The sequence below is a fragment of the Lithobates pipiens genome, unplaced genomic scaffold (genome assembly GCF_037356315.1).
Source record: "Lithobates pipiens isolate NorthernLeopardFrog02 unplaced genomic scaffold, aLitPip1_a1.2 Scaffold_18, whole genome shotgun sequence".
Classification (NCBI taxonomy): Eukaryota; Metazoa; Chordata; class Amphibia; order Anura; family Ranidae; genus Lithobates; species Lithobates pipiens.
In genome coordinates, this window is record NW_027507758.1 from 570,852,118 (window position 1) to 570,865,420 (window position 13,303).

At 47.1% G+C, this 13,303-nt stretch overlaps 1 protein-coding gene across 2 annotated transcripts in view; it reads left to right on the plus strand.

Moving 5' to 3' along the window:
- PAQR8 (progestin and adipoQ receptor family member 8) overlaps window positions 1-13,303 on the plus strand; it is a 128,837-nt gene that overhangs the window by 27,376 nt on the left and 88,158 nt on the right. Inside the window, exon 2 of one of the 2 annotated variants that reach the window (XM_077489022.1) lies at window positions 11,839-12,003. The exons of the other annotated variant lie outside the window; for it this stretch is intronic. The gene's annotated coding sequence lies outside the window, so the exon portion shown is untranslated. The remainder of the gene's footprint in view (window positions 1-11,838; window positions 12,004-13,303) is intronic. 2 annotated transcript variants of the gene reach the window in all.

A 13,303-nucleotide genomic window follows, 5' to 3' on the forward strand; every position in this document is an offset into this window, starting at 1 on the left:
CTACTGCTGACCGCTGCCCTATACTGCAGCAGTCCTTCATTGGTATAGGGACTGACGTACAGTCTGCTAATCACTAACACACAACCTGCTTGGTCCACAAAAGTTCTTATAAGGACTGGTAACTTGGTATAGGGTGCTACGGTACATAGGCCTGAGTGCGTTACAGTCTGCTGTTCTGTAAGGACCGCTATCGGTCCACAATACATAGGGTTGCCGTGCACTACTGCTGACCGCTGCCCTATACTGCAGCAGTCCTTCATTGGTATAGGGACTGACGTACAGTCTGCTAATCACTAACACACAACCTGCTTGGTCCACAAAAGTTCTTATAAGGACTGGTAACTTGGTATAGGGTGCTACGGTACATAGGCCTGAGTGCGTTACAGTCTGCTGTTCTGTAAGGACCGCTATCGGTCCACAATACATAGGGTTGCCGTGCACTACTGCTGACCGCTGCCCTATACTGCAGCAGTCCTTCAGCGGTATAGGGACTGACGCACAGTCTGCTAAACACTAACACACAACCTGCTTGGTCCACAAAAGTTTTTATAAGGACTGGTAACTTGGTATAGGGTGCTACGGTACATAGGCCTGAGTGCAGTACAGTCTGCTGTTCTGTAAGGACCGCTATCGGTCCACAATACATAGGGTTGCCGTGCACTACTGCTGACCGCTGCCCTATACTGCAGCAGTCCTTCATTGGTATAGGGACTGACGTACAGTCTGCTAATCACTAACACACAACCTGCTTGGTCCACAAAAGTTCTTATAAGGACTGGTAACTTGGTATAGGGTGCTACGGTACATAGGCCTGAGTGCGTTACAGTCTGCTGTTCTGTAAGGACCGCTATCGGTCCACAATACATAGGGTTGCCGTGCACTACTGCTGACCGCTGCCCTATACTGCAGCAGTCCTTCAGCGGTATAGGGACTGACGTACAGTCTGCTAAACACTAATACACAACCTGCTTGGTCCACAAAAGTTCTTATAAGGACTGGTAACTTGGTATAGGGTGCTACGGTACATAGGCTTGAGTGCGGTACAGTCTGCTGTTCTGTAAGGACCGCTATCGGTCCACAATAGATAGGGTTGACGTGCACCACTGCTGACCGCTCACCTATACTGCAGCAGTCCTTCAGCGGTATAGGGACTGACGTACAGTCTGCTAATCACTAACACACAACCTGCTTGTTCCACAAAAGTTCTTATAAGGACTGGTAACTTGGTATAGGGTGCTACGGTACATAGGCTTGAGTGCGGTACAGTCTGCTGTTCTGTAAGGACCGCTATAGGTCCACAATAGATAGGGTTGACGTGCACCACTGCTGACCGCTCACCTATACTGCAGCAGTCCTTCAGCGGTATAGGGACTAAGAGTTTTGTCACAGGGTCATTTAAAAAATGACATGCAGAGGAAGAGGCAGGCCCTTCCGCAGGGGTGGTAGGGGTAGGGCAGGAGCAACAGGCTTGAGCCAAAGTGGGAAGTTGCAGAAGGTGCGTTCAATTACTTTAAAGGATGCACCAGACTTGGTTGAGTGGCTCGCTCAGCCTTACTCTTCTGCACCCTCCTCATCCTCTCGATCTGCACCCTCTTCTTCACTCTCTGCTATGTGCACCCCCAAAGACACTACCACCAACAACACGACCACCACCACCACCACCACATACCTTCCGCTTGAGTCACTGGAATTATTTTCCGATCCATATCAAGAGGACATTTCTGATGCGCAGCCACTCTTGGTATTGGATCAGGAAGAGGAGGTAGCAACAAGCGCTACTCAGCAGTCTGACGCCAGTACCCAGATCAGCCCAAGGAGGAGGTTGGTCCCCGGTGTTGCTGCCTACTCTACTTATAGCGGTGGGGAAGGTGACGTTGATGATGACGTGTCTAGTGATGTCACGTGGGTGCCCACAAGAGAGGAAGAGGAGGGGAGTTCAGAGGGAGATATGGACCAGCAGATAGGGAGGAGAAGCAGCAATGACTTACATTGCACAGCAGGGACAAAGCAGACTGCAAATGTATCAGGAGCGAGTCATCGACCATGTACGGTCACATCTGGCGCTCCCAGGACACCGGCACATGGCTCCGCAGTGTGGGCTTTTTTTAACGTGTCCGCTGCTGACAATAGCGTTGCCATCTGCAATCTTTGCAGTCAACGCGTTAGTCGCGGTAAGCCCAATACTCACCTAGGGACGACCGCCTTAAGAAGGCACATGAGCAGCCATCACCGAGCCCAGTGGGAGCAACGGAACACACAAAGCCACACTGCAGGCTCTCACCGTCCAGCCTCGTCTTCTACTTCTCCTTCTCCTCTCTCCTCACAATTGTCCTCCACTCCACCTTCCATCACGCCAAGCTCACATTTTTCTGCAAAAAGGCAGGCTTCCGTGGGCCTAATGTTTGAGCGTAAAAAAATGATGACGCCGGATAACCCTCTTGCCCAACGGTTGGCGGCTGGCTTGTCAGAACTCATAGCCCGCCAACTACTGCCATATAAACTGGTGGACTCGGAGGCCTTTCGCAAATTTGTGGCCATTGGAACACCACAATGGAAGGTCCCAGGAAGGAAGTATTTCTCAGAGAAGGGCATCCCAGAGCTATATGGCCATGTTCAGCGGCAAGTGAATGTATCTCTGGCACACAGTGTCGGTGCCAAGATACATCTGACCACAGACACGTGGTCTAGCAAACACGGGCAGGGAAGGTATATCAGTTTTACTGCCCACTGGGTGAACCTTCTGACGGCCGTCAAGCATGTAACCCGTGGCACCCGTGTAGATTTGGTTTTACCGCCACGGATTGCATGCAGGCCTGACTCTTCTTCTCCTCCTCCTACTCCATCCTCCTCCCTCTCCTCCTCAGCTGCCTCCTCCTTTTCCGCTGCTAGCGTCTCTTCCACTGCACCGCCCAAGCTCCCCAGAACCTATTCCACATGCCAGGTGAGACGTTGCCATGCCGTGCTGCGTCTGTTGTGCCTGGAAGCAAAGAGCCACACTGGCCCGGCACTCCTTTCAGCTTTGCGTTCACAGGCAGATGAGTGGCTAACACCGCTCAATTTGACAGTTGGTAAAGTGGTGTGTGACAACGGTGCCAATCTGCTTAGCGCATTGAAACAGGGCAAAATCACGCACGTGCCGTGCATGGCACACGTCTTAAACTTGGTCGTGCAGCGATTCCTTGTCAAATACCCTGGGGTCCAGGACATCTTGCGGCAGGCAAGGAAAATCTCGGCCCATTTCAGAAGATCTTACACGGCCATGGCTCGCCTTGCTGACATTCAGCGGCGACACCATCTGCCGGTCAGACGTCTTATTTGCGATTGCCCGACGCGATGGAACTCAACCTTCTATATGCTTGATAGGCTGCTCCAGCAGAAACGTGCAGTTAACGTCTACCTGTATGAACTCTGCGAAAGAAACGGTTCTGGGGAGCTGGGTTTTTTTTCACCGCGCCAGTGGCTGCTCATGCGCGACACATGCAGACTTCTGCGGCCATTTGAGGAGATCACCAAACTGGTCAGTCGCAGCCATGGCGCCATCAGTGACATGGTACCTTATGCCTTCTTTCTGGAGCGTGCATTGCGTCGTGTCATTGATCAGGCTGTGGAGGAGCAGGAGCGGGAAGATGAGGAAGTCGCAATGCTGGATGAATTCCCAGGGGGGGCTACTCTATCTGAGACAAGTCAACAACAGGAGTCTGATGAGGAGTCAGAGGAGGATGGTGCCGGGGCGGATGAGCAGGAGCAAGAAGAGCATGCTTTAAACCTTTCTGGGATCCCTGTTGTGCGAGGATGGGGAGAGGAGAATGAAGAGGACGACATTATCCTGGATGATGAGCAGGAGCCAGGCCACCACACCGCTTCCACTTTAGTGCAAATGGGGGCCTTCATGCTCCAGTGTTTTAATAGGGACCCCCGTATAAAAAGCATGAGGGTCAAGGACCAGTACTGGGTGGCAACGTACTTAGACCCCCGGTACAAACACAAAATGGCGGAAATGTTACCGCCGTCGCAGAGGGCTGTCAGAATGCAGCACTTCCAGGCCTTGCTTCGAGAAATGCTGCATTCTGCTTTTGCGTGCGCTGGCAGAGGAGCAATTCCCACTCCCAGAGAAGGATTTGCGGGTACCAATCCAACAGCGCCTGCAAGAAGAGGCCGGTTTGAAGATGTGTTGGTGACTTCGGATATGAGGTCATTCTTTCAGCCGACCCATCGACAGGTGTCATCCGGATCCAGCATCAGGGAACGCCTAGACCGTCAGGTGTCCGACTACATTGGGTTAACGGCCGATGTGGACGCTCTGAGGAGTGATGAACCCCTAGACTACTGGGTGGGCAGGCTTGACCTCTGGCCAGAGCTTGCCCAATTTGCAATCGAACTGTTGGCTTGCCCCTCATCCAGTGTCCTGTCCGAAAGGACGTTCAGCGCAGCAGGGGGGATTGTGACCGATAAGCGTACTCGCCTAGCTCACCACAGTGTTAACTACCTCACATTTCTAAAAATGAATGAGGCATGGATCTCGGAGGAATTCAACACATGTGATCAGTAGACCATGTATATGTCTATAAACAATTTTTGGAATCAAGCACACAGACCTTCTTAATTCATTTGGCTCACTTCCCTGACCCAAAAAAGCACACCGTACTATATGCCCCTACCCTCCTCTTTGAAGAGGTTGAGCGGTGTCATATTTCTACTGGGGCTGCTTATTATGAGGGGTTCCCACCATCCCTGTGCTGTGCTGACTTCCTCCTGGGTGTTCTTATTATGAGGGGCTCCCACCATCCCTGTGCTGTGCTGACTTCCTCCTGGGGGTTCTTATTATGAGGGGATCACACCATCCCTGTGCTGTGCTGACTTCCTCCTGGGGCTGCTTACGGTGCTGCTGTCAGCGCTGTATGTCACGGAGCTGCTGTCAGCGCTGTATGTCACGGAGCTGCTGTCAGCGCTGTATGTCACGGAGCTGCTGTCAGCGCTGTATGTCACGGAGCTGCTGTCAGCGCTGTATGTCACGGAGCTGCTGTCAGCGCTGTATGTCACGGAGCTGCTGTCAGCGCTGTATGTCACGGAGCTGCTGTCAGCGCTGTATGTCACGGAGCTGCTGTCAGCGCTGTATGTCACGGAGCTGCTGTCAGCGCTGTATGTCACGGAGCTGCTGTCAGCGCTGTATGTCACGGAGCTGCTGTCAGCGCTGTATGTCACGGAGCTGCTGTCAGCGCTGTATGTCACGGAGCTGCTGTCAGCGCTGTATGTCACGGTGCTGCTGTCAGCGCTGTATGTCACGGAGCTGCTGTCAGCGCTGTATGTCACGGAGCTGCTGTCAGTGCTGTATGTCACGGAGCTGCTGTCAGCGCTGTATGTCACGGAGCTGCTGTCAGCGCTGTATGTCACGGAGCTGCTGTCAGCGCTGTATGTCACGGTGCTGCTGTCAGCGCTGTATGTCACGGAGCTGCTGTCAGCGCTGTATGTCACGGAGCTGCTGTCAGCGCTGTATGTCACGGAGCTGCTGTCAGCGCTGTATGTCACGGAGCTGCTGTCAGCGCTGTATGTCACGGAGCTGCTGTCAGCGCTGTATGTCACGGTGCTGATGTCAGTGCTCTGTATTACGGTGCTGCTGTCAGTGCTCTGTATCTCCTGCACCCTCTTGTTTGCCTACCCTGGTCCCTGACCTTCCCTCTCCTCCATTGCCTTCATTAGCTCCATAGTCCTGAATTGTCAGAACAATTTCCCAAATAAAAAAAAAATGCTTGTAGTTATCGATCCCAAATTCACCTCATACATGTATTATGCTATTGTCCAGGTGGTGGGACTACGTGCTACCCCCTAATAATTACCCCGTGGCCGCAAATTCGACCTAAAGGTTTGCGAAATTCGCCTCCCATTGAAGTCAATGGAGCCCGCGGCGAACGGTCGTTTTCGCGAACGTTTGTGTCCGTTCGCGTTTCGCGTTCGCGAAACGTCCCGTCGGAAGTTCGTCCATCACTAGTCCAGAGTAATGATGTCCAACAAATCAAGAAGTTGACAGGAAGTGGCAGGAAGAGGGTGGAGAAGATCAAAAAACAAAACAATTAAGCTCCATGCACACTGGAGCTCATAAACTGCAGTTTATTGGAGTTTGGGCATTTTTTTTAAAAGCCCATAAACTCCACTCTATGTTAGCCTGTGTGTCCATGAACACATGGAAATTTTTTAGCTTTAACCACTTCCCACCCAGCCAATGCACATATACGGCCGGGTGGGAGCCGTCTACTCCTGATAGGATGTTCAGGAACATCCATCAGGAGGAGCGGGATCGCGCACGCGCGTGCCCACGCAGCGGCGCGATCCCGATGCGCCCGTGTCACTGGGACACGGCGCATCTCAGATCGGCAGGAGGGCTCTGTGATTGGCCCTCCTGATCACATGACGGCCGTGTCCAATCACGGCCGTCATGTGATGTAAACAAACAGCCGGTTGCTAGGCAATCGGCTCCTCCTCTCCTCACACAGAAGTCATCGCTGAGGAGAGGAGAGCAGAACGCTGCAGCCGGCTGATGATCAGTGAGTTTGAGCTGTTTTTTACAGCTTTTTACTCACTGATCTTCAGTCTAGTGTAAACACACAACACATCACACAGTGTAAACACAGTCCCCACATATGTCCCCATAACACACATGTCCCCAAAACATACATGTCCCCAAAAAATAAAAACACATGTCCCTAATAATAAAAACATGTCCCCCACATATGTCCCACTAAAATCACTTGTCCCAATGATTATGTGCACACATATGTACGTGATCACCTGCACACATATGTACATGATCATTTGCGTACATATGTCCGTGATCACACAAACCAATTATTATACACTTAACGGAATTTTTTTTACCAAAAACATGTAGCAGAATACATTTTGGCTTAAATTTATGACAAAATTTGATTTTATTGGATTTCTTTTAAAATAGAAAAAAGAAAATATAGTTTTTTTTTCCAAATTTCCGCTTTTTTGCGCTTATATCGCAAAAAATAAAAAACGGAGTCGTGAATAAATACCACCAAAATAAATCTCTATTTGTGCGAACAAAATGATAAAAATTTCATTTGGGTACAGTGTAGCATGACCGCGCAATTGTCACTGAAAGCGCTAGAGCGATGAAAGCTGAAAATTGGGCTGGGAAGGAAGGGGGCGAAAGTGCCCTGTATTGTAGTGGTTAATGAGCAGTGGAGTTTATGGGCTTTTTTCTGAACGCCAGAAATTCTCGTTCAAAGTGCAGTTTTTCACCGCCAAAAAATGACAAACGCCGATAAACGCTCATAAACACGCGTTAATTAGTGTTCGGCATTCTGTTTTTTCAATGCATTGTGGGAGTTTGGAATGCACTCTGGGATTTTTGGAGTGTCCTCTGTGTATTTTATTGAAAACGCCCATAAACGCTAACGCTAATAAACGCTCATAAATGCTAGTACAAAACGCTGTTAAAAGCACGTTTTTTTGAGCTTCAGTGTGCATGGAGCCTGAAAGAGGATGAAATTACATTCACTTAAATTTCATTTTCTCCGTTGACTTTGATGTGTTTTGTCAAAATGGTGAAATTTGGGGGTAAATAAGACAAATTAATTTTGCTCACCCCTAGTATGGGGGTAACATTGTGAAAAATAGACATGATTGTCTAAAAAAAAAAAAAAAAAAAGCCAAAATAAAGGTTTCTTATAGCTAAGTTTCTTTCCAGCTAAGTTCTGTGTTCAAATGCGTTCTGTCATTCTGAGTGGCATTCTTTGAGCAACCGAACAGCTAAACCACCAACACAGCCTGAGGAAAACTAATTAGATCTAATTCATATTTATGTTTTATGAGGAGATTGCTGTGCTTTTCTGCAGGCGTGACTCGTGTTTTAGGCCGCTCGTGTGGATTACAGCAGCCACGTGCATGGAAAAGCTGAAGTGATTGTGGCAATTAATCCTGCACTGCTAGATGAGAGGAATGATGTTAGCAGTCAGAGGTAGCAGGCCTAGAGAACCAGGCCGGACCTTAATGAAGACTAATTTCAACTTCTGTTTTATTGGATTGAGCTTCGTGTTATGTCTGACAAATCAAAGCAACAGCATTTTTATAGCCTTCCATTATGAGTGTACAGTGCCTTGAAAAAGTATTCAAACTCCTAGAAATTTTCCACATTTTGTTATGTTACAACCAAAAAAATAAATGTATTTTATTGGGATTTTATGTGAAAGACAAACACAAAGTGGCACATAATAATTGTGAAGTGGGAGGAAAATTATAATAATTATAAATTATACAGTGCCTTGCGAAAGTATTCGGCCCCCTTGAACTTTTCAACCTTTTGCCACATTTCAGGCTTCAAACATAAAGATATAAAATTTTTATTTTTTGTGAAGAATCACCAACAAGTGGGACACAATTGTGAAGTGGAACGAAATCTATTGGATTTTTTAAACTTTTTTAACTAATAAAAAAAATGAAAAGTGGGGCGTGCAAAATTATTCGGCCCCCTTGCGTTACTACTTTGTAGAGCCACCTTTTGCTGCGATTACAGCTGCAAGTCGCTTGGGGTATGTCTCTATCAGTTTTGCACATCGAGAGACTGAAATTCTTGCCCATTCTTCCTTGCAAAACAGCTCAAGCTCAGTGAGGTTGGATGGAGAGCGTTTGTGAACAGCAGTTTTCAGCTCTTTCCACAGATTCTCGATTGGATTCAGGTCTTGACTTTGACTTGGCCATTCTAACACCTGGATACGTTTATTTGTGAACTATTCCTTTGTAGATTTTGCTGTATGTTTGGGATCATTGTCTTGTTGGAAGATAAATCTCCGTCCCAGTTTCAGGTCTTTTGCAGACTCCAACAGGTTTTCTTCCAGAATGGTCCTGTATTTGGCTGCATCCATCTTCCCCTCAATTTTAACCATCTTCCCTGTCCCTGCTGAAGAAAAGCAGGCCCGAACCATGATGCTGCCACCACCATGTTTGACAGTGGGGATGGGGTGTTGAGGGTGATGAGCTGTGTTGCTTTTACGCCAAACATATCGTTTTGCATTGTGGGCAAAAAGTTCGATTTTGGTTTCATCTGACCAGAGCACCTTCTTCCACATGTTTGGTGTGTCTCCCAGGTGGCTTGTGGCAAACTTTAGACAAGACTTTTTATGGATATCTTTGAGAAATGGCTTTCTTCTTGCCACTCTTCCATAAAGGCCAGATTTGTGCAGTGTACGACTGATTGTTGTCCTATGGACAGACTCTCCCACCTCAGCTGTAGTTCTCTGCAGTTCATCCATAGTGATCACGGGCCTCTTGGCTGCATCTCTGATCAGTCTTCTCCTTGTCTGAGCTGAAAGTTTAGAGAGACGGCCAGGTCTTGGTAGATTTGCAGTGGTCTGATACTCCTTCCATTTCAAAATGATCGCTTGCACAGTGCTCCTTGGGATGTATTACGGACCTGCCTGGTGTGTTCCTTGGTCTTCATGATGCTCTCTGCGCTTTCAACAGAACCCTGAGACTATCACAGAGCAGGTGCATTTATACAGAGACTTGATTACACACAGGTGGATTCATTTATCACCATCAGTCATTTAGGACAACATTGGATCATTCAGAGATCCTCGCTGAACTTCTGGAGTGAGTTTGCTGCACTGAAAGTAAAGGGGGCGAATAATTTTGCACGCACCACTTTTCAGTTTTTTATTTGCTAAAAAAGTTTAAAATATCCAATATTATCCAATAGATTTCGTTCCACTTCACAATTGTGTCCCACTTGTTGGTGATTCTTCACAAAAATGTTATATCTTTACGTTTGAAGCCTGAAATGTGGCAAAAGGTTGAAAAGTTCAAGGGGGTCGAAAACTTTCACAAGGCACTGTATATAAAATATAAAATATATGGTTATATATGGTTATATATGGTTATATAATTATGAATGGTTCTTAATTTTTTACAAATGAACAGGTGAAAAGTGTGGCGTGCATTTGTATTCAGCCCCCTTTAGGCCTCTTTCACACGGGGCGGATCAGTAATGATCCGCCCCGTGATGATCCACTCGCTCAGCGGGGATCCCTCTGTTGTCCCCGCTGAGCCGGCTGCGGACAGGGCGGTCTCCGCACACTGTGCAGGGACCACCCTGTCAGCTCTCCGCTCTCCTCTATGGGGATCGGATGAGCACGGACCGTGTGTCCGTGTTCATCCGATCCGCTCTGCAGACGGATAGAAATATAGGATTTTCCTCCGTCTGCAGAATCGGACAGTTGCGGAGGCGGACAATAGCGGGTGTCTGCGGATGCTCATCCGCAGACACCCGCTATCCCATAGGGATGAATGTATGGCCCGTATTTCATCCGCAAACGGATGGATGAAATACGGACATACCATCCGCATGTGTGAAAGGGGCCTTACTCTGATACCCCTAACTAAAATCAAATGGAACCAATTGTCTTCAGAAGTCACCCCAGAGTCAATAGTTTGTAGAACCCCCTTTGACTGCAGTTAAAATAGCTCAAGCTTTATCAGATTGGATGGAGAGCGTCTGTGAACAGCAATTTTTAAGTCTTGCCACAGATTCTCAATTGGATTTAGGTCTGGACTTTGACTGGGCCATTCTAACATGAATCTGCTTGATTTAAACCATTCCATTGTAGCGCTGGCTGTATGTTTAGGGTCATTGTCCTGCTCGAAGGTGAACCTCCACCCCAAGTCTTTTGCAGACTATAACAGGTTTTCTTTTAAACTTGACTGTATTTGGCTCTATCCATCTTTCCATCAACTCTAACCAGCTTCCCTGCCCCTGCTAGAAGAAAGCATCCCCACAACATGATGCTGCAACCACCACATTTCATGGTGGGGATGGTGTGTTCAGGGAGATGTGCAGTGTGTTTTCCGCCACACATAGCATTCTGCTTTTAAGCCAAAAAGTTCAATTTTGGTCTCATCTGACCAGAGCACTTTCTTCCACAGCTTGCTGTGTCCCCCACATGGCTTCTGGCAAACTGGACTTCTTATGGCTTTCTTTCAACAATGGCTTTTTTCTTGGCACTCTTCCATAGAGGTCAGATTTGTGGAGTGCACGACTAATAGTTGTCCTGTGGTCAGATTCTCCCACCTGAGCTGTGGATCTCTGCAGCTCCTCCAGAGTTACCACGGGACTCTTGGCTGCTTCTCTGATTAATGCTCTCCTTGCGCGGCTTGTCAGTTTGGGTATATGGCCATGTCTTGGTAGGTTGGCAGTTGTGCCAGACTCTTTTAATTTTCAGATGATGGATTGAACAGTGCTCTATGAGATGTTAAAAGCTTGGGATATTTTGTTTATCACCTAACCCCGCTTTAAACTTTTCCACAACTTTATTCCTGACCTGTCTGTGTGTTCCTTGGCCTTCATGATGCTGTTTGTTCACTAAGGTTCTCTAACAAACCTCTGAAGGTTTCACAGAACAGCTGTATTTATGCTGAGATTGAATTACACACAGGTGGACTCTATTTACTAATTAGGTTACTTCTCAAGGCAATTGGTTCCTCTAGATTTTAGTTAGAGGTATCATAGTAAAGTGGGTTGAATACAAATGCACGCCACACTTTTCAGATATATATTTGTAAAAAATTTGTAAAACCATTTATAATTTTTCTTTACAATTATGTGCCACTTTGTGTTAGTCTATCACATAAAACCCAATAAAATACTTTTATATATTTGGTTTTAACATGACAAAATGTGGAAAATTTCAAGGGGTATGAATACTTTTTCAAGGCACCGTGCATTAAAAGGGCAGAAAAAAATGACTGCAAGGGTTAAATGCTTATTTAGCATGGATATAGAGGAGTAAGCTGTAATACTTACCTTATTCCTCTCTCCAACAGGCTTCCTCCATGCTGAATGCTCCTCTCCGGCCAGAGGTCACACGCTTTCATCATCAAATACGAATGCAGGAATAATAGTCCTGCAGTGTATGTGAGGGCCCAACCACAACCCAGATCATTGGAGAAAAGGAAAGAGTGCTGGAGCATACCAGGGTGAAGAATATAGTAAGTATTACACATTAGTCCTCTAAGCCCTTGTACACACGGACAGAAATTCCGACGGAAAATGTCCGATTGGACCGCGTTGTCGGATAATCCCACCGTGTGTGGGCTCCATCTGACTTTTTCTGTCAGCATGTCCGACCAACAAAGTTTTGAGAGCTGGATATAAAATTTTCCGAAAACATGATCCGATCGGAGTTTGTCCAATCGTTTGTAGAGAATTGCGACAAAGTGCCCTCGCACGCTCAGATCAAATTACGAGACCAAAGCTATTGGCTACTAGCCTGAACGTAGTCCCGTCTTAACGAACGAACGTCATCACGCTCCGAACGATCGGATTTTCCAAACAATTTCTCCGACCGTGTGTATGCAACACCAGTTTCGGACAAAATCCATCGGAAAAAAATCCAACGGATTTTGTGGTCAGAATGTCCGACCGTGTGTACAAGGGCTAATAGCATTCAACGTTGAATTCCTGGCATGAATATTTTACGTGTAACATATTGCCCCTTCCTCACGTTCCCCTTCTCCTGATTTCTCTGTCAAGATCGATGGCACTACAATAAGCCCATCCCTGCATGCCAAGGTTCTAGGTGTAATCCTGGACTCTGATCTATCCTTTAGGCCCCACATCCAATCACTTTCCAAATCTTGCCACCTCAACCTCCACAACATCTCCAGAATTCAGCCCTAACCAATGACACCACAAAGCTCCTAGTTCACTCTCGCCTCGACTACTGCAACTCACTTCTCATTTACTTACCTTTACATAGGCTATCCCCCTTCGGTCCACCATTAATGCTGTTTCCAGGCTCATCCACCTTACCAGCCGCTCAGTGTCTGTTACCCCTCTCTGCCAATCCCTCCTTTGGCTTCCACTCACCCAACAAATTCAATTCAAAATACTAACAACAACTTACAAAGTTACTCACAGCTCAGCCCCGAGATATATCACTAACCTAGTCTGAAAATACCAACCAGAACGTTCTCTTAGTTCCTCCCAAGACCTCCTGCTATCTAGTTCCCTTGTCACCGCCTCCCATGCTCGCCTCCAGGACTTTTCCCAAGTCTCTCCTATCCTCTGGAACTCCCTACCCCAATCTGTCCGATTACAGTGCCTTGAAAAATTATTCACACCCCTTGAAATTTTTCACATTTGTCATGTTACAACCGAAAACGTAAATGTATTTTATTGGGATTTTTTGTGATAGACCAACACAAAGTGGCATATAATTGTGAAGTAAAAGGAAAATGATAAATGGTTTTCAAAATTGTTTACAAATAAATATCTGAAAAGTGTGGC